This window comes from Polyodon spathula, chromosome 8, assembly GCF_017654505.1.
Source record: "Polyodon spathula isolate WHYD16114869_AA chromosome 8, ASM1765450v1, whole genome shotgun sequence".
NCBI lineage: Eukaryota > Metazoa > Chordata > Actinopteri > Acipenseriformes > Polyodontidae > Polyodon > Polyodon spathula.
This window is the reverse complement of record NC_054541.1, coordinates 16,132,782-16,154,621: the sequence shown is the minus strand read 5'-3', so window position 1 is coordinate 16,154,621 and position 21,840 is coordinate 16,132,782. Positions and strand designations below refer to the sequence as shown.

Here is a 21,840-nt window from a genome sequence, read left to right as displayed (position 1 = left end):
TCATACAGCCTCTATAAATGAAGTCACAATATCTCACAAGCACGTGGGTACATATTGTTACGATAGCACAACCAAAGGCATACAAGGTTTGTTTGGTGCATATGTATAGCTATTATGTACTATATATCACCTTACATTACAATACGACAAAAAGTGGAAGGAATGATAACACCCGAAAATAATCTTTTTTTTTAATAAAGTAGCCGGTGCAAATATATCAGGTAGTGGATTGTGCCGATCGCAGCTTATTTTGCCTCCCTGCATTCATTGTCACTATTTTTGCTTTGAAAATAATTGGTTATATATATTTTTTTTGTAGCAGTCATTTAACCTTTTTCATGCCCTCTTTTTATTACAAAGAACCTGTAGCCACAGTTTCTTTGCAGTTTTCAGTTCCTAGGCATGAATCCCAAACACAACACACCAACTGTGTTGCATGGGCAGAAAAAAAAAAAAAAAAATCCCTTCCCTACCTACTACCCACCACTAGAAACCTGGGTCTGCTTAAGCAAACCAACAGTCTAATTAATATTATCTCTTCAAGATTTTTACAACAAAGCCAAAATTCTCAGCATGCTGTTAAAACCTTCACTTTACAAAATTCTTCTAAACAGTGGCTGTCATCTGATTCTTTTATGCACCAAGACTTTTTCTTCATTTCTAATGCCAAGTGTCATCTCATAAGACACTTTGATCATCGTGTTTGCAAGAATGCACAAACAGTTACAAGAGACATGTATTCTAATGCCTTCAGTTCTGACAGGACAGCCAATTTGACAAGCTACCCACACTCCAGCACCCTATAATAAAGCCCTGCCTCTCAAACCCAAAGCAGCAGCAATTAATCAGTCACTGAAATGACACCCATTAATCTTTTTGCAGCCCTTTGCTCCTAGCCAGCTTTCTTCCTGATCCCAGTTCCTAATAAATCCTCCTACAAGCTGGAAGTTCACTCTATGACTCATATTTAATTACCAGGAGGACCACTTACTCAGCCCAGCTGAGCTTCATAGCCCTCCTCTATCAGAGTTCACAAACAAGCACACACTTGTTTTGTGTTTTTTGTTGTTGTTGTTGTTTATTTATTTATTTTTTAAATCAGTGATGAATAACTGGTCTCTGACCACCTAAATATGCTCTTACACTAACAGCATATTGAATATTTAGGATTTTTCTCTAGGATTGTATTTATTTTTGTATACTGCTATGGAATTAAAAAAATAATTAAATAGCAATTTAAATTCTGTGACCGTTTTGCACTTAAAAAAAAATCTAACTCTTCAGTTATAAAAACCTACCCTCAGGTGCTATTTTCACAGATTCTGTGCGACAAGCAAAATAAAAAAAGATCATTCTCCATTGCAATGGACACCCAATGGTCCTTGATTTGTCTTCCCCCTCAGGATGGACGGGGGTCCGCACCACACCTAGATTGCGTAATATCACTGTACAGTATCTAGTACGCTAGAAACAGGTTTGACTGCATGAGAATGTTTTAGGAGAACTAGAACACTGAGGCCTGTGCAGCAGGTTGAACTCACATCACTGTGTTTAAACGTTCTGTCCCTCCTCCCTGTTTCTGTTGATTAGGATTACTCAGTTACTACATTTCATCCACTGAATCACCACTAGATCGCGCGCTCCACGGAGCTCATACTCTCTCTCAAGCACGCAAACTGCCAAAGCTTATGCTGATTAAATAAAGTAATCAATTAAATTGACAATGTCTAATGAGCTAGAGGGAGGCTAGGGAGTGCCCCAGTGTACACACAAAGAGCTTGAGGGATCGCGGTCTGTGTAGCATTACAGTACATGTAAAACTGACTGCCCCCAAACACACACACCCTCCCTGTCACAGGAACACCGCAGGGTTGAAACACATTATTGGAACGATTGCCAGGCACATTTCTATTCCACATCCTGTTTGAACAGCAATGGGCTGTTTCTGCTATGGGCTGACAATTAGAAACAATATACAGTACCTGCTGTGATGGAAAACCATCAGGCAATGCAACAGGTGCAGTACTGTATCAAAGGCAAACTGAAAATCTACCCTATGTACTTAAAAAAACTAAATTGCAGTATAAACAAAACATGCGAGCAGACTCCAAAGATGTACCCATTGACAGAATGACTTGGTGAATCACGCTTACAACGTGGCTGTTTAGGTAAAAAGGCAACATTAAAATTTAGCATGAGGGACATCAGAAAGCGGATGTACTGTACAGTCCCAGAGCCATCAAAGCAGCAAGCGTCTAGTTTGTATGGATTTCCAAATGCATTATCCCTTAACCATATTCTCCATTTCAATTGAAAAATGTGGCTCTGAAGTTATGGGTTTAATATTAGGATTATATACTAACTGGGTGATTCATCAAGTTTTAATACAAAATCTCTTCATTACAGGAGTTAGATACAAAGAGTCCTTAAAAGACCTGGATGGCACAGTGTAGCAGGGCGAGCCCAAGAGGGGGCAGTCGGTGTGTCCACAGCAGGAGCTGCCTCTGACTCCAACCCCACTAGAGGGAGAGAAGCAGGAGCTGCCTCTCGGGTCAGCATTGGAGGGACCAGGGCAGGATGCTGCTGTACTTGAGCAGCCCCTGCATAGGTTGCTGAGGGGAGCATGAGGGAAAAACACCCAGCCGAAGTGGTTGCGAAGAGGGCCAACCCCCGCACCACAGCTAGGCCTGGCTCTCCTCCTGCTGTTGCCTTCCGAAGATCCATGCTGCCCTGTCTCGCACTGCCCAAGGATTCCTGCCTTGCATCGCCCAAGGATGCCTGTTGCTCGACATCACCTGGAGCTGCCTGTGGCTCCGCATCGCCTTGGGCTGCTTGTGTCTCTCCCTAGGGTTGCCGAGGGTCCCACTTCGCCTGGGGTTGCCGAGGGCTCCGCTTCACCTGGGGTCGGCGAGGGCTCCGCTTCACCTGGGGTCGGCGAAGCCTCTGCCTGGGGCCGATACTAGTCCTGCAGGACCGCAGGAAGCACCGGGGCTGCCGGCTACAAAGAACGGGGGGGAGGTCAGGAGACCAGCTCCCCCAGCCGCACTTTCGGGCAGGAGGAACAGTGGCTAAAGCCCCAGAAGAGGGAGCTAACAGCCACGAAGGAGTGGGGGGAGGAGGACCTCCCAACATGGCCACCCCATGGATTACTCCAGACCCCTCTTCCAGGACATTGAGACTGAGGGGGGTGGTGGCCATGGGGCCAGGTGTGCTTCGCACAAGGAGGGGGATATGTAGCAGGGCGGTAGGAAAGCCCTGCTGTTTAATGTATTTTGTTTATTTATTTTTAGAACTGGGTCTCCCCCTCCACCCCTGTGTTATTTTGTATTTGTTTATTGTGTTTATTTTGTGTATATATAGGTGACGGCGAGCGCAGTGTGTTTTGTTTATGTATTATTTATTGTATGACGGTGAACCGCTGTGTGCTTTCTTTATTGTTTTTGTATTGTTTTGTGTGGACAGAAAGCCCCATCCATACTAAAAACTTGAGAGAGTTTAATTTAAAAACTAAGAAAACTATAGGAACAGTGAAGCCGATCGCCCAGCCTGACCTATATGGTATTTTGTGTTTGTGATTTATTTTTGCTTAAAGCTTTTATTTTCTCTCTGTGAGCAGTGTTATTTTTGTTTAACTAGTTTATTTATTTTTGTTGTTATTTAAATAAAACGGTGCACGCTGCGCGTCTCTTTGAACTGCAGATACCTTTTGCTGTGCTTCCTTCTTCTGGTCTGACGTCACCACAACGCCATTTCCTGCCACACACAGGAATGAAGACATATAAAAGCTGGAAAGGTTAAGATACAAAGAGTCCTGGAACACACAGGAATGAAGCTATGTATGCATGTAGAAGTCATCTAAATCGGGTATCCTGTATCAGAGAGTGTTCTTAATAGTCTATGATGCTGAGCCCCTGGCACACTCTTAGTAGAAACAGGTTTGTCTTGTCTGGTATGGAAGGTTTCTGCGAGTTGCTTCTCTAGCCATTGTCTACTGCTTGTAACTAGATGTTGTACATGTCTGCAAAACTCCCACATCCATGCCCCTTGTGGAGGTCATAGAGATGGATTCCAGGCATTGTTCCTGAATATCTGCACACAACTCCTGTATGGCTTATAAAAGGTTTAGGGTAGGGGTGTTCAGTCACGGTCCTGGAGTGGCCTTCCACTCCAGGTTTCAGGTAAAATGAGATCATGAACTACTTCAGGGTCTGGATGGAGGTTTAAAAAATTAGCTCAATTAAACCATTTAGAACAGGTATGGAACAAAGACCAGGAGTGGAAGGGCCAGCTTTGGCCAGCCCTGGTCTCGGGGGTGACTTGACATCACATGACCACATAAATCTGCACACTCTATAGACTAAGGGATCTTCGAATTCTGTTAATTCCAAATTACATCATCATCATCTCAGGAAATACCAACAGAAACAGTGATGGGACAGTTTCTGACCCTGAAATCCAGAACTATACACACATGAACCAGACAACAAATACATAACAGGATTTGAGTTTAACTACATTCATTGTTTTTCATAATGGTGATGAGTGATGATCAACACCAGCTTCTGCAATATTGCAGCTATTGCTACTGACGCACATGTGAATATGTGATTGAGACAAATATACTTATTTGAAAAAATCAGAACACAAGCTGTATTTATGTAATTTGATGTGACATTCACTGAACTTTTGCAGTTAACAAAATTAGAGTTTGTAAATATCAAGGAAACATATTGAATCACAATAACATAACAAAAAGTCACCTTGTTCTGGATGGGGATTCAGGTTTCGAAAACTCATCCTTCTCTCTCCATTTGTATTAAGTTTGCCTTTTACCCGAGGACCACTGATTTCAGTCCCTGTATGGCTCGCAGAGTTTCGACAGTATCTCGTTTGATTTAGAGGTAAGAGCTGTGGCTGTTAATGCTGAAACAAACGACGTGTTAAAACAATAAACCTGTTTAAGAGCTAAGAAAATGTTTTTACAGCTCTTTGTTCATCACTCTGGTTCTTTTAGCCAAAAAGCTTGGACAGCCTTTTTTATGCTCTTACTGTGTGCATGCAGATACAGCTTAGAGTAAACAGAAGCACATTTGTTGAGAAGCAAGTAAATATTGAATGAACATGCTATGATGGTCTGTCACAACGAAAACAAAAAGATTGCCTTTATTATTTGATTTTGAGGGTCCTCTCCCACCTCTCTCTAGTGCTAGACAAACTGATTATTCAAATCAAGCTCTCCACAGGTGAGGGGCATCAGTGTTGATTGGGTTATTTACCATTCAGAGTGAAACAAGTGAAGACACAGCTGCCAGGGTTTGTGTGGGTTGCTGTTTGCCACAATGTCTAAGAAAAGCAGCACTCACCACAAACCCAGGCAGTTTTCTTCACTTGTTTCACTCTAAATGGTAAATCAGTCACATCAACACCAATACCTCAGCCCGATTTCTGTGGAATAATCGCTTTATGCAGCCTGACCCAGCTCTGTGCACAGCCTGAGATATTGAGGTGTTTTGTTACTAGTGCAGGGACAGATATACAAATATTTGACATGTACTCGGATACAAAACTCTGATGAACATATTCGCGAGAAATGACAAAAATATATTGCACTTATTTATCATCTCACCAGAATTTGTGCAAGTTTAAAAAAATAATGGCAAATGAAAAAGAGCTCTGTGTATATATATATATATATATATATATATATATATATATATATATATATATATATATATATATATATATATATATATATATATATATATAGAGATAGATAGAGAGAGAGAGAGAGAGAGAGAGAGAGAGAGAGAGAGAGAGATTTTGATCCTTTTATTTAAAACAGTCACCTACATGCCTCACACAGTTCCCTAATGAATAACTTTACATTATAAAATAACAATTAAATATATATAAAATCTGTGAGAACAGACATAATATCCTGATAGTGCGAGTCCCTTTGCAACAATCATTAAAACAATTGATGTCACAGTCTTTACAATTCGGACTTGTCTCTTAAGCAGAAATATCAAACACGTCTCCCAGTCCAAACCCAGGGAGTGGGAGGAGGTGAACTCCCTGAAGAGCTCTGTCCAGAGCGCTGAAACCTGAAGTCACAAGGTACAGTGCAGAGAAATGTGCTGATCATGGATACGAAGTGAACCAACAACTGGAGTGAGAATAAGTGGGAGCTGTGATGTTGAATTATGTGCTCAGTGAACTATGTACAAAAGATAAACATGTCAAGTGGAAATGACTGAGTGTTCAAAAGACATGGTTTTGATAGGTATTGCATCAAGCTTTGGCAAGAGAACATACAAGTACTGATCTATAGTTAACCTGTGGTGTCTATCATAAGGTGATATCTGGGTGATAAGTATAATGAGCTGTGTATAGTGAAGGGGCCCCATCTTATTTTAAATGGTATGTTTTCAGTATAAAAGGAAGGTTAGTTATAGACAACCCCTCCTCCTGAAGGAGTGATATACAAATGCCTCACAGTAGAAACAGGTACAGTGGCTCTCAAAAGTATTCACCATCCTTGGACTTTTCCACATTTTATTGTGTTACAACATGGAATCAAAATGGATTTAATTAGGAGTTTTTGCCACTGATCAACACAAAAAAAGTTCATAATGTCAAAGTGAAAAATAAAATCTACAAATTGCTCTAAATTAATTACAAATAGAGAACAGAAAATCATTGATTGCATAAGTATTCACCCCCCTGAGTCACTATTTGGTAGAGGCACATTTGGCAGCAATTACAGCCATGAGTCTATTTGGATAAGTCTGTACCAGCTTTGCACATCTGGACACTGCAATTTTTGCCCATTCTTCTTTGCAAAATTGCTCAAGCTCAATCAAGTTGGATCAGGACCTTTGGTGAACAGCAATTTTCAACTCTTTCCACATATTCTCAATTGTATTAAGGTCCATGCTTTGACTGGGTCACTCCAAGACATTGACCTTATTGTTTTTAAGCCACTCCAGTGTGGCTTTGGCTGTATGTTTGGGGTCATTGTCCTGCTGGAAGATGAATCTTCTCCCAAGTCCCAGGTCTCTTGCAGACTTTAGCAGGTTTTCCTCCAGGATTTCTCTGTACTTTGCTGTATCCATTTTGCCCTCTATCTTCACAAGCTTTCCAGACCCTTAAGCAGAGAAGCATCCCCATAGCATGATGCTGCCACCACCATGCACACTGTAGGGATGGTGTTCTCAGGATGATGTGCGGTGTTAGACTTGTGCCAAACGTAGAGCTTAGCGTTGAGGCCAAAAAGTTATATTTTGGTCTCATCAGACCATAGAATCTTCTTTCACTTGGTCTCAGAGTCTCCCACATGCCTTCTGGCAAACTCTAGCCGAGACTTGATGCAAGTTGTTTTCAATAATGGCTTTCTTTTTGCCACTCTCCCATAAAGGGCAGTTTTGTAAAGCATCCGCGCTATTGTTGCCGTATGCACAGTGTTTCCCAGCTCAGCCGTGGAAGACTGTAGCTCCTTTAGAGTTGCCATAGGCCTCTTGGTGGCCTCCCTGACTAGTGCCCTTCTAGCCCGGATACTCAGTTTTTGAGGCCTGCCTGTTCTAGACAGATTCACAGTTGTGCCTATATTCTCTCCATTTCTTAATAATGGACTTTTCTGGGCTCCTGTGAATATTCAATGCCTTGGAAATGTTCTTCTATCCTACCCCTGATAGGAGCTTTTGAAGAACCTTATTCCGGATTTGCTTTGAATGTTCCTTCATCTTCATGATGTAGTTTTTGTTAGGAAATGTACTAACCAACTGTGGGACCTCCAAGAGACAGGTGTATTTAATCTGAAATCATGTGAAACACCTTAACTGCACACAGGTGGACACCATTCAACTAATTATGTGACTTCTAAAGACAATTGGTTGCACCAGAGCTTATTTGGGTGGGTCATAGCAAAGGGGGTGAACACTTATGCAATCAATTATTTTCTGTTTTATATTTGTAATTAATATTTAGAACAATTTGTAGATTTTATTTTTCACTTTGACATTATGAACTTTTTTTGTGTTGAACAGTGGCAAAATCTCCTAATTAAATCCATTTTAATTCCATGTTGTAACACAATAAAATGTGGAAAAGTCCAAGGGGGGGTGAATACTTTTGAGAGCCACTGTAACTTTACCATTATCTTAAATCTGCTGTTTGATGCTGGTAACCGCCTCACATAACTAAACGCAATGGAGGTATATTTGTACTACTGAATTAAATAAATGTAATCTGGTTTCAATTCTAATTCATTCAAGTCTTAATTATACTGTATTGACAATAGATATAACATAATGTATGTTGAAATTATAAGAGATTGAACCACAACCCATATAATTCTGGTCACATTTAAAAGATGTATGTGCTTAAATTTAGTCATTCAGTAAATAATTAAAAACTTAAGAGAAGATTTTTTCCCACCCAAAGTCTGTTTTAATTAATATAATACAGCTGGATATACAGCCAAAGCAAGTGAATATCTCCTGTTAATGTTGCACCAGCCTCCCCCTGTTATCACTACATCTTGAATGCCAGAATATAATGGTGACAAGCCCCTGGTAATATCACTTTGGCTACTGGGACCTCCTGGTTAATATCACTCACATTTAACAAATAAATGCAAATTATTTCCACCCCCACTTAATAATAATTTAATTATTGCAATGTGTTGTGCATGCACAGTGTACTGTACCATATATAGATTCAATACTAATTTGTATTAAAGAAATCTATTGCAAATGACACAATGCCAACAGCTGTATTTAAGTTCCACAGGACCACTTGTTGCATCAACACTTCAGTGTTCTAATGTTCTTTTGCCAGGTTACTGGTAAACTGCTGAAATCAACTCCTCTAATCTCCTTTCATCAATAGCAAATGTGAACTTAAAATAAATAAATAAATAAATAAAAATAAACTCTCAGCTTTGCGGCGACTACCAGCTACTAAATTCATTCAGTACGGCAGCGTATAAACAGGGTATGAAACGAAGTACTACTGAAATGACCAGGTAGGTGCCAGGAGTTTGAACAATGAGACCCCTAGTAAATCTGCTCTGAATGAACTGACCGCACTTATCACAGCAAGGTTAAATCATACCTGAGTATGCAGGTTTAATAGGAGTTATTCATGCAGCTATAAGGGAAGAACTGTTTATTAAAACTCCTGTAGCCAGTTACATAAAACATCTTAAATGCCCCCTTGAGTGTTCCTTGAGTTTACGGGCATTGCACAAAGCAGTTTAACACATTTAAGAGTCAATACCCTAGTTAAGGGAAATGTATCCTTAAGTATTCTGCTTAACCCTTTAAGGTACGAATGCAATTATGCTAACTTTCCTATGTCATGCAATGAGGTGCACGAAGCAGGGCTAAACATTTACAGACAGACTTGGTCCTCCAAATAGTCAGTTTACTCATTATACTTGAGTTACTCTCAAATAAGAAGAAACCGTTTGAACAACCACTCAATTCCTTGTGCACCTTAAGGGGTTAAACTTAATACTTAAGGAGTTTTATGCAACCAGCCCCTGGCTAACTATTTCAGTAATATACTTAAATTAAGTTCTGAAACCCAGGATGGGAGGGTTAGTAGAAGTTTCAAACCATGTATATTTATCTAGCAATGTCCAGAGGCTCGGGTTCGGCTGGCATTGATGTTCTTGTTCCAGCACTCGGGCTGAATATAAAGGAGTGAGAAAGCTTTTCACTGAGCTGCTGTTCCATTTCCCAGCGGCAATGCCCACAGTGAGGGCACAGCATGTAAACCAGCTGAGCGCAAACACTCAGGAACTCTCAATTAAACTCTGACACACACACAACTTCTGTTGCAGCTACAAGAACATGTGTCTGTGCCAGCAGCACATAATACAGCTATGGCCAAAAGGTTTGCAACTCCCTATAGAATTAACTAAGTTTGCTTCATGAAGCCGAATGAATCCTGCTAAATTACATTAGCATATTGAATTACATACTGCTTTGAAAAACTGACAACAACTGAAAAATTTGACATTTTGAAATCTATCATGACTGTACTACTTTTATGACTTCCGACAGACTTTTGCGATATCATTTTGTAGTTTCTTTGTCACATTATGTTAAATAATATGTAAATTGTGTAATATAGTTTCTTCTTTTTAAGTATAAGTCTCAATCCTAAAATTCTAGCTGATGCAAAATGTTTGGCAACACTTGGGAATCCCTATGGACGACCATCCAGTTCCAGTGTATGTGGGGGTATTCCTGGGATCATCGCAGATATGGCGATACTGCAGAAAGCACCATCAGATTTCTTATATCAGGTCGAGTTATACGCAAGATGTATGCATGTTTCAGTATATGTCTAGTGCATACTGTGACAAAATGGGGGTTGCTTTGGAACGTTCGGGAGCTTTAACACTGTCTTTTAGAGTAAAAGAAACACTTCTCACAACAATAGATGAGTTTAACAAGGCGGAGCCTGTTTATTTGAATTAGTCATTTTAGCAGACGGTTTTATCCAAAGTGAGCTTTGGATCAACAACTGCTGCTGCTGCAGAGTCACTTACAACAGGACCTCGGTTTTAAGTTTTATCTTTTATTCATGAACTAAAATAAAACAAACTAATATACTAATTTTGAATAGGCAATTATTCCCCCAGCCCCCGCCCCGCCAATTTTTCTCCTAATTTGGAATGCCCAATTATTCAACCCGGCTCCCCACTGCAACCCCTGCACTAACTCAACCTAGAGGAGGCCATTTGGCCCATCTGAGGTTGTTTATTTCCTAGTAGCAGATTGATCTCAAAACGTGTTTGAGCTGTAAAATGTAAAATTACACGTTAGTTACAAAATCCAATAAAAAGTATTTAAAAAAAAAAGTAGCAGCAGCTGGAGCTAGAACAGGTCTCAGAACCTGCAAACAGACGGATTTCCAAACATTTATTCTCAAAATGATGAGGAATGTGGTAAACTGTACTCAGAATACTGACAGGTCTACAAGGTCTGCTTGTGATGACTCAAAAGCAGGTGCTTACAACAGGGCTGCAGAATGCTCGCACCCACGCATTCCACTTGAATCATCATGCTCTGCTCTGTTTGGGGTGTATTACACAAAGAAGATAACAAAGCATGCTGCCCTTTCTTACCCTGCATCCCATGTGCTCAAACACATGACCGCAGTACTACACAGTCAGAGGGTGAAATCTGATTATTGTAAAAAAAATAATAAATGAGACGAGCTGAGCTTGCTCATTACACAAATACTAAACAAAAAGGTAAGCTCCCAACATTTTTCTTTACAAAACACTGCATTAAGAGACTAATGGCCATATTTCCTATTATCGGGACGGTGGGTTTTAGGTTAAATGCACTATACCTTTCTATATTTTCGTTCTCAATTATAAATACAGTATTTGTATAATTCCCACCATCAGCAAGTTTATTTTATTGCTGCATAATGGAAATTTAGACTCGTTTTTACTTCTGCCCTCCATTTAAAACTAATAGATAATGTTATAATTTTATTCAACGTTATATTTACTAGATTTAGTGTGATTGACACCGGAGAATAGATTTGGGATACAGTGCATTCACACATCACATTTAAGTTACTCTCTCCCAGCACACACTCACATGTGCTAAAGTACCCAATTTGATAGTGTGTGTGTGTGTGTGTGTGTGTGTGTGTGTGTGTGTGTGTGTGTGTGTGTGTGTGTGTATTCTAAGACGTCATCTTTTTGGTAAATTACATTAATAATACTAAGATTAAGATTAAAAATAAATAAACAAACAAACAAACCACTCAAAATAGGCATATTTGACATTTTTCCAATAAACAAATAAGAAATGTTTGTTTTAAAACCACGCTACATCTAAGACTCTGTACAATCCACAATAATGCTCACACACTCCCCCTCCTTGGGGCACAACTTCATCAAAATTTCAACAGATAATTGTGTCAGTAGAATAAAAGTAACTTAACACTAGCAAGAAATAACTTGTTTACAGCGAGGGCCATTTATATTGTTTTTCTCATTAGTTTCCAGTTTGACATTGTCAAAATGAAGTACCATTACATAACAGTTTGATCCACTCCAGGTTTTACTATGAGCTAGATTAGCCCCAGTGTATAGGGAACAAGCTCAGATGTGTCTCATTAAACTCAAAGTAAAACCAGGAATGAATATTGGGAGCCTGTGGCAAAGTGATTGATAGTGTGCAGGTGCTTAAAGAACAGATAGACAATGGCAATCCAGGTGAAAAGGTTTGTTTTATTTATTTAAATCCAGTGCCTGACGACAAAACAAACAGTAAATAATAAACGAGGTAAGTAATACAGAGGCAAATATTACTTAATTTATAATCCCTGTGTTGCCCCGCAAATAATAATCCTGTTTTTATTATATACCCACACAAAACACATAAACAAAAGTCTGTTAGTGCATGAATTAGTGCTAGTGGTGCAAATACAGTTTTATTTGTGATACAGGTGCAGTGCTGTTCCAGGTTTGTGCTGGCCTCTGGTGACAGCTCCGGAACATGTTAGCTGTCTAGTGAAAACACGTAACAAATAGAACAAAACAAACTCACAATTTTTCAACAACAATACAGGTCCTTCTGGGTTACTTAATACCAACCAACAGATTACGATTCTCCGTTTTATGCTGTCACACATGACCCCTTGGTAAACGAGTGCAACCGCCTCTCCAATCTGCCACATTGTTTCCTTACCGGGTCAATGCGTTCTTGCAACAGAGTCTCGCTTTCTTCCAGACTGGCTGACTTCTCGACCTTGGGAAAGAACTGTCAGACCAGCCTGTCCAAAGAACTCTGTTCTCGCTGCTTAGTGCCCTCACTGTTCAGGAGGGAGATTTACAACCAAGAATCATTGTACTTCTGTCACAGAGCCGTATTTCCGTCTTATTTTAGACTAGGGACTGGACCATGCTTGAAGCGTCTTAATTCAGCCTAGACCCCCAGGGGTCTCCGAGCAGCTCATTAAACGTGCTGCCCTGCTGGCATCCACACCGTTATTGATCTGCAGACAAATCGCGTCTCAACTGTCAGAGAGCAAGCCTTTCCACAAGCACAAGGGTGTCCTCAGAACTCATAATAAAAAAAGTGAATTTTATTCACTGAGTGACCCTATGCTGTGATTTCTGGCAGGTAAGAGTTCTGCTTGACCAGCTGCCACCCGGTTTTGTGGCACACAGAGATGAACCAAGCCCAGCTGATAAGTCCTTCCCAGCCCTTGGAGATCACAGGTTATCACACTGCTTCTAAAAGGACTGGGATTTGAACCTGTATATTGCCTGATTGACTCCACACTCCCCACAGCAGGGTCTCTACTAGCTGAGCCACTAGGGACTGCAAAATATACGTACTTTATAAATAGGGTGTCAGAGTGGTATCCTGGAAAAACTAACCTATAAGGCATTACCATCTAAATATTTTTTTTTTTTTTGCAACCTTTTTACAGAAAATAGTTTTTGATGGAAATATTAAGCAAAATGTCTGAAATGGTGGGACATTAGGGACATGAGGCAGACAGATGTAAATTAATGCTACTGCAGGACAAGCAGGAAAACCAGTGGTGTGCATCATAAGAGGACATAAACCTGGGTCAAAATCCAAAATTTGAATTGATTTGTATAGCTGCCTGTGACAGGATGGACGTATGTGGTGACGTCAGGCCAAAAGCAGGAACAAAAACAAATAAGGTACTGCAGTGCAAATGACGCGCCGTACGCCAATTATTTCAAGAACACAAAAATAAAATATTTAAACAAACAGAAAACACTGCTCACAGAGTGAAAATAAAAGGTTTTTAAATAAAACAAATCTCGAACACAAACGATAGGTCAGGCTGGGCAATCGCCTTCACTGCTCCTATTTATATGTTTTATTTTAAGTTTCTCTCTCCTCTCGCTCTCCCGTTCCTCCTCCGAACTCCCACACAGAGCAGGTAGAGCTGCAGGATTTTATATTAGTGACCAAGGGATTAACCAGCTATCAATTATCTGATAATCCCTTGGCCACATTCTGCACAGGTTTTTTTTTTTAATGTGGATGGGGCTTCACAAATCCGCTGCAACACATACAAAACATACGGCTTTGCCATCACGAATACAAATAATAATAACAATACAATAAAACACACAGGTGTTGTCAAATATATATATATATATATATATATATATATATATATATATATATATATATATATATATGTATAGACACACACACACACACAAAATACACACAAACAAACAATAACACGCCATCAAATACAATAAATAAATTATAATACACAAATACAAAATAACACAGGGGCGGAGGGGGAGACCCTGTTCTAAAAATAAACAAACAATACTATACAGGGCTTCTCGCCCTGTTACACTGCCTTTCAGCACACAAGCATATCTCGTTCCCTGCTCCCTAACCAGCTGTCTGTACAATGTACAGGACCAAGAGTAGGCTTAACAAGCAGTGAAAGCTTATTCAACATGTCAAGTCAAATGCACAATGGCTACAGTACAGCGAGGTACTGGAATGCCTGAACTGCATACAAATAATAAGACACACTTCCAGAACTCCCTAGCATTGCGTAAATGGACTATGGGCTTCATTTTCAAAGCTATTTCCTCCAAATCACCATTAGCGCAGTTTTTGTCTGAAAGGAACAAAAAACTTACATTACAATTCTAAAATGAGTAGAAAACAAATTCAGACTACGAACAAGCCTCTACATTTCATTTCTGGGTTGGTAACTTCATTGGGTGCAATTGTCATATCTGAAAAGATTGTTCTAATAACGATGTGGAGCTTTGAGAACCTTGCCCTATGTATGCAAAGAAAAGCAAACCCTGTGCATGGATTTCCTGAATAAGCACAGTTACTGGATCACAAAGCACATTGGTATATACTGCTGCGTTATTGTTTTGCAGCCTTTAACCCCATGGTACAGTATAATGGGTTAAGACCTCACCACTGTGCAAACAACCATGCTTCAACACATGTTCTGTTGAAAATCTGTCGTTGTTTTTTGGCATTCATAATATTTAATTGTTGATAGATGTAATTATTGTTTAGTTAGTCCAATAAAAGGTATCACATCTCCTTCTCTAAAGTATTTACTGGATTCTGCCGAGTCAGTGCCCCAGTTTGAATGATCACCCACAATCCCCCCCACCATGCACAATAACCATGCACAAATAAAGTAAATATGAATAGAAAAAACTGCCTAGAGAAGTTGCTCTGTGCTTTAACGATTCAGGAGGTGAAGGTTCGGATAGCAGTGGTTTCATAACAGATGCTGCAGACTCTGCAGTGTGATTGATTACGCTTTCCTTTTACGCTACAATCCGTATTTACGATTTTTTTTTTTTCTAGATACTGCAAGAGCTTGTAACTCAGGCACAATTTTTTTGTAATGAACATTTTAATGCTATAGTGCTACTTTGGATGTTAATGTGTTATTTTGTGTTGTGTTTTCACAATGAACACTGCAATTTCTTACCGCAGAATCCGGGTAATTGGAGTTCTATGAACCCAATGCTTCCTGCTCTTAAGTGTAAGATAATCAATATTTGAACCACTGATCGCGTCTGTTCACATGGTGAACATGATAACTTCTTTGAATTATCATGAATATTCTCCACACTTATCGTAGACTCCGGTCCTTCTACAGACCTCTCGGACTATACGTATAATACAATGAACTGATGATTTTATTTTTAAAAAAAGCCACTAGATTACAGTTGGTGCACTATTTATTTTTTGTTTAAGTCCAGACCACTACATTGTATTATGCTAGTGGCATGACAGTTAATAAAAACCCCTGGATTTTATACTCACTATATATTGGCTACGGTTGCTTTAAAACATGTCCTGTTCTTCAGTAAAACAAAAAAACACTCTAAATTTTTTATGTTCCTGCCTGTCAGTTCTCATTAACACAACAAACTAGCATACAACATATGCCAGAGTTATATTTCCTGAATTGTATTAACTCACGACTTGCAGATTATACAGCCAAGCTTCTTCGCGTCGAAGAATAAAAGTGTACTGATACACAGCAATGCAACAATGCAGTGGGGATTGGGGCTCAAGTAGTAGGAGAAGCCAGTTTCTGCACAGCTGCTGGCCCTCCGATACTTTACAAATGCTGTTAACAATGCCATCAGGAGGCACCAAAAAGAGGCTTCTCCTTTCACTTTCCATCTGCACTGCTCTCTGAAGGGACTGTTATCCAAGATCCCATTACAGAGTCTGGCAGAACTAATCCACTAAGCCCCTAAACAAGCACGCTACCTATAAAGCAGATTTCAACAGGTGAGCCGTAGTGGAATAACAGTGCTGGGTTTCTAAGCATTTTATGTTTTTGCTGTACTGGGATGTTTCTATGATGACAATACCCTTGGAAATAAGAAGCTACTTTGTAACTAGATTGTTTCTTTTACAACACTTTTTACTGTACTGCATATGAAATTCTGGCTTGTGAGACTGGGTTTAAAAAATAATAACAGAGGAGTGGCTAAGCATTGGATCAGATGTGCTACAGAAATGGGCACCATGGGGTTAATTATATTTTGGATGTATAATTAGTAGAAAATAAACATTTAAGCAATGGTAACCGTTACACCAATTAACCCCACATGGGTCACAATTATTGGAGATAAAGCTCGTCTTAGCTGGTATGGTTCTTTATTCTCGAACGCAGTTTTTAACACCTTTTCAAATCCGGTGCCTGGGAGAAACAGCACTTAAAGCTCTGTTACTCTCATGAGACTAGACATACGGACCTTGTAATTCACTGGACAAAATGCAAATATATGCATTTTTAGTAGTAGTTTTAAAAATGTGTTGCCTTTTTGTTCTGTTTCTAACTATGAGCACCTGCTCACTCCGCGTGTCAGGCTGCTTCTCTCTGTCTGTCTGGTAAGTATTAGTGTTAAGAATTGTGTGTGTTTTTCACCCTTTCTTGCCTCGGAGAGCGCTGTTACTTCACAGGGCTGGGCTTGCCTTGTCCCCGTTGTCGAGTTAGCCCACCAACCACCTGCGGACCACAGGTTTGGCCTGTTTTGATTGTAGCTACGCATCCCCGTGCTTGTGCAGAGGACAAGCTGCAGCGCGGCTGCTTCAGCCGGACCAGCCACGTATACTCCTTACCGAGGCTTCCCTCACTGTTGGGTTGAGACATACGTAGGCTGCACGGGCCTTCACCTCTGGTGTAGTTCGCTCAATCAACAGATAGTGTGCTCTCCCCCATCTGTCCTGTAATATTTTAACTGTTTTTTGTTTTTAAAAACTGTTTTGTATTACTGTGTGTGAAAGTCAATCGCCCGCCGGGGCTTCAGCCCTGTCCCCCTGTTGTACGCTATGCGCTGCTCAGGTGTGTGACCACGCGGACAGGGTAGGCACCATACACAGCTGCCCCAGTGTTTTTTAACACCGCAGTGTGTAAGACTCTGCCCATGCTACTTCGGTACCATGGTGCGCACGGTGCTCATTGACTCGCTGTACCGATACAGACTAGTGCACCGGTACTGCACGGTAATCAGTCCGCTCGGTACCTGGAGCTGCACGGTATTCAGTGCATCTGTGCATGCAGAACTCGGTGCAAGCGGTGCACATTATACCGATGCTGCACGGTACTTGCAGTGCTACGTGCACATTATACTCGGTGCTGCATGGCACGCGGTGCTCGGCGCACGCGTGCCCGGTGCAAGCAGTATCTATTGTTGCACCATGATCGGTGGACGTGGTGCACACAGTACTTGGTGCTCCTTAGACCCGGCGCTACACGACACTCTGTGCCCACAGTGCTCAGTGCATGCGGTGTTCAGTGTGCAGTCTACCCTGCGCTATGACGGGCAGGGCTGGCTTCCATGCCTGTGAGGCCTGTGGGACCAATATCCCGCAGGAGGACAGACACAACATGTGTGCTCGGTGCCTAGGCCCTGATCACGCCGCCTCAGCCCTGAAAGGCTCCTACGACATCTGCACAGCTCGCGAATCGCCTGGAGAGTCACATGGGGCATTCTTCATCCCCCACAGCAGGGCCCTCCCAGCCATGCCCCCTCAACCAGGCGCTTTGTTCAGACAAGGACGCGCTCTCTAAAGCCTACTCATGGGGCAAGTCCTCTTTCCCTCAAGAGGTGGAGGTCAAGATGGAGCCTGAATTCCAGGCTGATATGGCCCATAGTTCCGAGGCTGCCTCGGTTAATAGCGCGCCACCACTGGCAGGGTCCGTGCCCTGCACTTATGGGGCATGCGGCGGTGTACCTGCAGATTCCTTGGACATCTTTCGACAGCATGATGTGGCTCCCCGAGCTCAACCCTCTCGGAACCACCCAGCCACAGCGGCGGTACAATTGAGACAGTTCTCCTCTGGCCTCGCTGAAGGGTGCAGAGAAGCTGGCCCTGGCCGGGTTTTCCCCTGTGGACTCCACCATCGCAGCCTTGGTTAAGGCTCCTCCGGTGGGAGGTATGCCCAGGGACCCTGTGTGCCCGAACCTGCAGTGCAGGCTGATGGGGACACACGTCCGGAGGGCTTACATGGCGGGAGCCCAGAGTACCCACTTAATGAACACATCCAGTATGCTGGTTGCGTACTTGGATGGGATTTTGCATGATGCCCCACTCCCAGATCCGGTTGCCACGGAGTTGTGATTGCTATCACATACGTTGCTCCAGATCTCCGGCCTGCAAGGTCAGACCCTGGGCCCGAGTCTGGCGGGTCTAGTGGTCGCACACAGATAGCTGTGTGGGTGCCTGATGCTGATAAGGCCGTGCTGTTGGACACGCCCATATCACCAGGCCACACCTTAGGCCCAGCAGTGGAGGAGATCCTACAGCGTCTCTTAGGGAACACGATGCGTCGAGACAGGAGGCCGCATTGCTCCCACCCCCCACTCTGGCACGGGTCAGGTTGAGCCGCTGGCACTCTACTCGGATGCGAACAGTCACTGGACGGTGCCAGTTCCCACAGCCCCTCCAGGTGACCTTAGGCATCGCCTACAGGCCTCATCTCAGACAAGAAGCAGGACCCTCCCTCAGCGTGGTGGACGTAGCCATCCCACACAGCAACAACCTAGAAGGCGGTTCCAGGGTTTCCGCCCTAGACAACCTCCACCGCCAGCCCCGCCTCAGCCTCAGTTGTTCGTGATACTTTCTGGTACCGAAGAGGAATGTGATAGATCCCTCATTGCCCTTTATGGGCACTAGGGTCCTCGAGGTTGCATGCTTACACTGCTGACCTTGATCAGGCAGGATTTAGCATCCCTCATACGCTGCCGTTCTTTTCTCCCTCATGACAGCTCTGGTACACGTTTCCCATGACAATGTTTTGGTGACCATCTTTGAATTGAAAGGGAATGTTAGTTTACCTATCATAAACCTGGTTCCCTGAAAGAGAAGATGGCCACCAACTGCGAGGTCGCATCAGTCGACATCACGGTTTCGTTGCGAAAGAGAGCGAGTCTCCCCTGCGTGATGGTTAAGTACCCTTGGGAGGCGGGATCGAGGGGGTCACCAAGGGAAGAGGGCCTATCGGCAGCTTTGATAGTAAGAGCTCAGTGACACCTACCAATAGGCAGGAGCGTATCCCATAACGGTGTATTGGTGGCCATCTTCTTTCAGGGAACCAGGTTTACGGAAGGCAAACTAACGATTTGTACAAAATCTCAGCATGAATCACCTGAGCAGTATGTATTCAATCATAATATTAAACCCATAACTTCAGAGCCATATTTTGCAATTGAAATAGAGAATATGGTTGAGGGCTGATGCAGGACAAGACAGTCTCTCTAGCATTTCTGGAATTGCAATTTACAGAAAACCACCACTGTTAAGAAAGAAAGCACAACTCCAGCCACAAGATGGATCGAGCTGCTAGCACACACAAGTGCAAAGTATTTTGACAAGCAACAGATAAGTCAAAAAATTTAATAAAAAAAAAAAAAAAAAAAAGTGTGTTTATAATGTCCTCAAGCAGGAGTGGGTACCAGCCTCCGGTTCCTGCAAAATGTGTTCTCCAGAAGAGCGGGCACTTTTGAACGTTGCTTATGGAACTTTAATTTGTTCTGATGTCTCGTCCACTGTGACTGAAGCTTTTTATATATCGTATTACCAAGTGAATACACGTCAGGAACGTCACTTCCATAAATTCGTCAAGGACGAACAGCCCCGGTAACACGAAAGTGTGTGTTACATATACAATGTATATATTGTATGCGCCACCTCGTATTATGAGGTACCTAGAGCATGTCCATTTGATTAAAGAGCTACAGAACACGTATGAGTATTTGTTCCTTTGCCATCAAATTAATCAAAAGCTAAATGTTCTTTGTCACGATATGTTTTTAGTCCTTTGAAAAACACCACCACTATATTAAGGATTAAAACACATTAGTGTTGAAAAATAACAGCTATGTAATGTTAACTTGGTAACACCTATAGCGAGATTTATACACTACAAACAAATTCTAATGTTGACAAAACAATTTATATTGCATTGACATTTCATATATTCTTTAGCCCCTTTGTATGTGCATACAAACGCTATGTTATGAAAATATAGTGCACTATACGTGTAACGTAAAATAAATATTACGCATGTTCATAATAAGGATACTCTGTTTCATATGCGTGTTATATAGAACTCAATCATTCTAATTTATATAATGAATGTGATGAAGGGTAGTATTTCTAATAAACACAGCGATTACTTTTTAATATCCTGCCCAAGGACACAGACAGTCCGAGTGGTAGGAAAGACATTCGAAACAAAGCTGCATCAATTCTCAACAGGTGCAAAACACCCTACTGAACTACCTTTTGTATATGAACTTCTTACTGCACTGTCATTCCACTAATAATGCAAATTAGAAATCTTGTTTTTGTAAAATAAAAATTATGACTTTGCCGATACAAAATTCAATTACACCACCATTTTATTATTAAACAAATGTAACAAAAACGTGGAATTGTATTTGCAAACACACACACACACACACACACACACACACACATATATATATATATATATATATATATATATATATATATATATATATATATATAATATAGAATTATAATATATATATTCCTGCTTTAGATTATTATATAATATATATATAATATAATATATATATATATATATATATATATCTATATTATTATAATATTGTTATTTCCAACGTCCTTCCATTGCACAATTTAACCAGTCATTTTTCTTACGAGTTCCTACTCACGTCTCTGTACAGTTATTTCAACGCTTTGAAATACCTTTCACAAAAAGCACTCGCACACCAGCTGTTCATTTTATCTATTACAGACAAAAAAGCAACGTTTAATGAACAAATCATATTTATGCTTGGATATTAATTGGTTGTTGCATTAAAATAACAACATAAAATGTATGAATGCAACGTGCTGGTTCAGAAACCCCAAGCAACAATGTGGTTCATTTATTAATTTTATTTTGGGCAGTTTTTTTTTTTTCTCCCCCCCACCCCTCCACGTACGCGTCTGTATTAATAAATTGCCTTACCTGTCAGCACGCAGTTACTCCAGTGTGCTCTGACTGTAGCTGCACGGTTTGTACTGTGATCCCTACATTCAGAAGATGCTATACCCGTTCTCTCTGGTCCGCTGCGTAACAAAGCATTCTGGGATAGCGCCTATTGTATTCCTCTATCTTTCATCCTATTGGCCGTATCGTGATTGAAAATTAAATTAGGGCCCTCCTTTTGCTTACACCAGTTCTCGCACAGAAGATACATATTTTACTAATACATGCTGCTGGGAATTCTGAAGTATCGTTTTATATAGCTACGCTTTA

The 21,840-nt window shown here is 41.2% G+C and overlaps 1 protein-coding gene across 2 annotated transcripts in view; it reads right to left on the bottom strand.

Moving 5' to 3' along the window:
* Positions 1-21,637, bottom strand: part of LOC121319518 (synapsin-3-like) — a 223,186-nt gene extending 201,549 nt beyond the window's left edge. For both annotated transcript variants that reach the window (XM_041257035.1, XM_041257036.1), the window contains exon 1: positions 21,550-21,637. The gene's annotated coding sequence lies outside the window, so the exon portion shown is untranslated. The remainder of the gene's footprint in view (positions 1-21,549) is intronic.
* Positions 21,638-21,840: the final 203 nt, after the last annotated feature.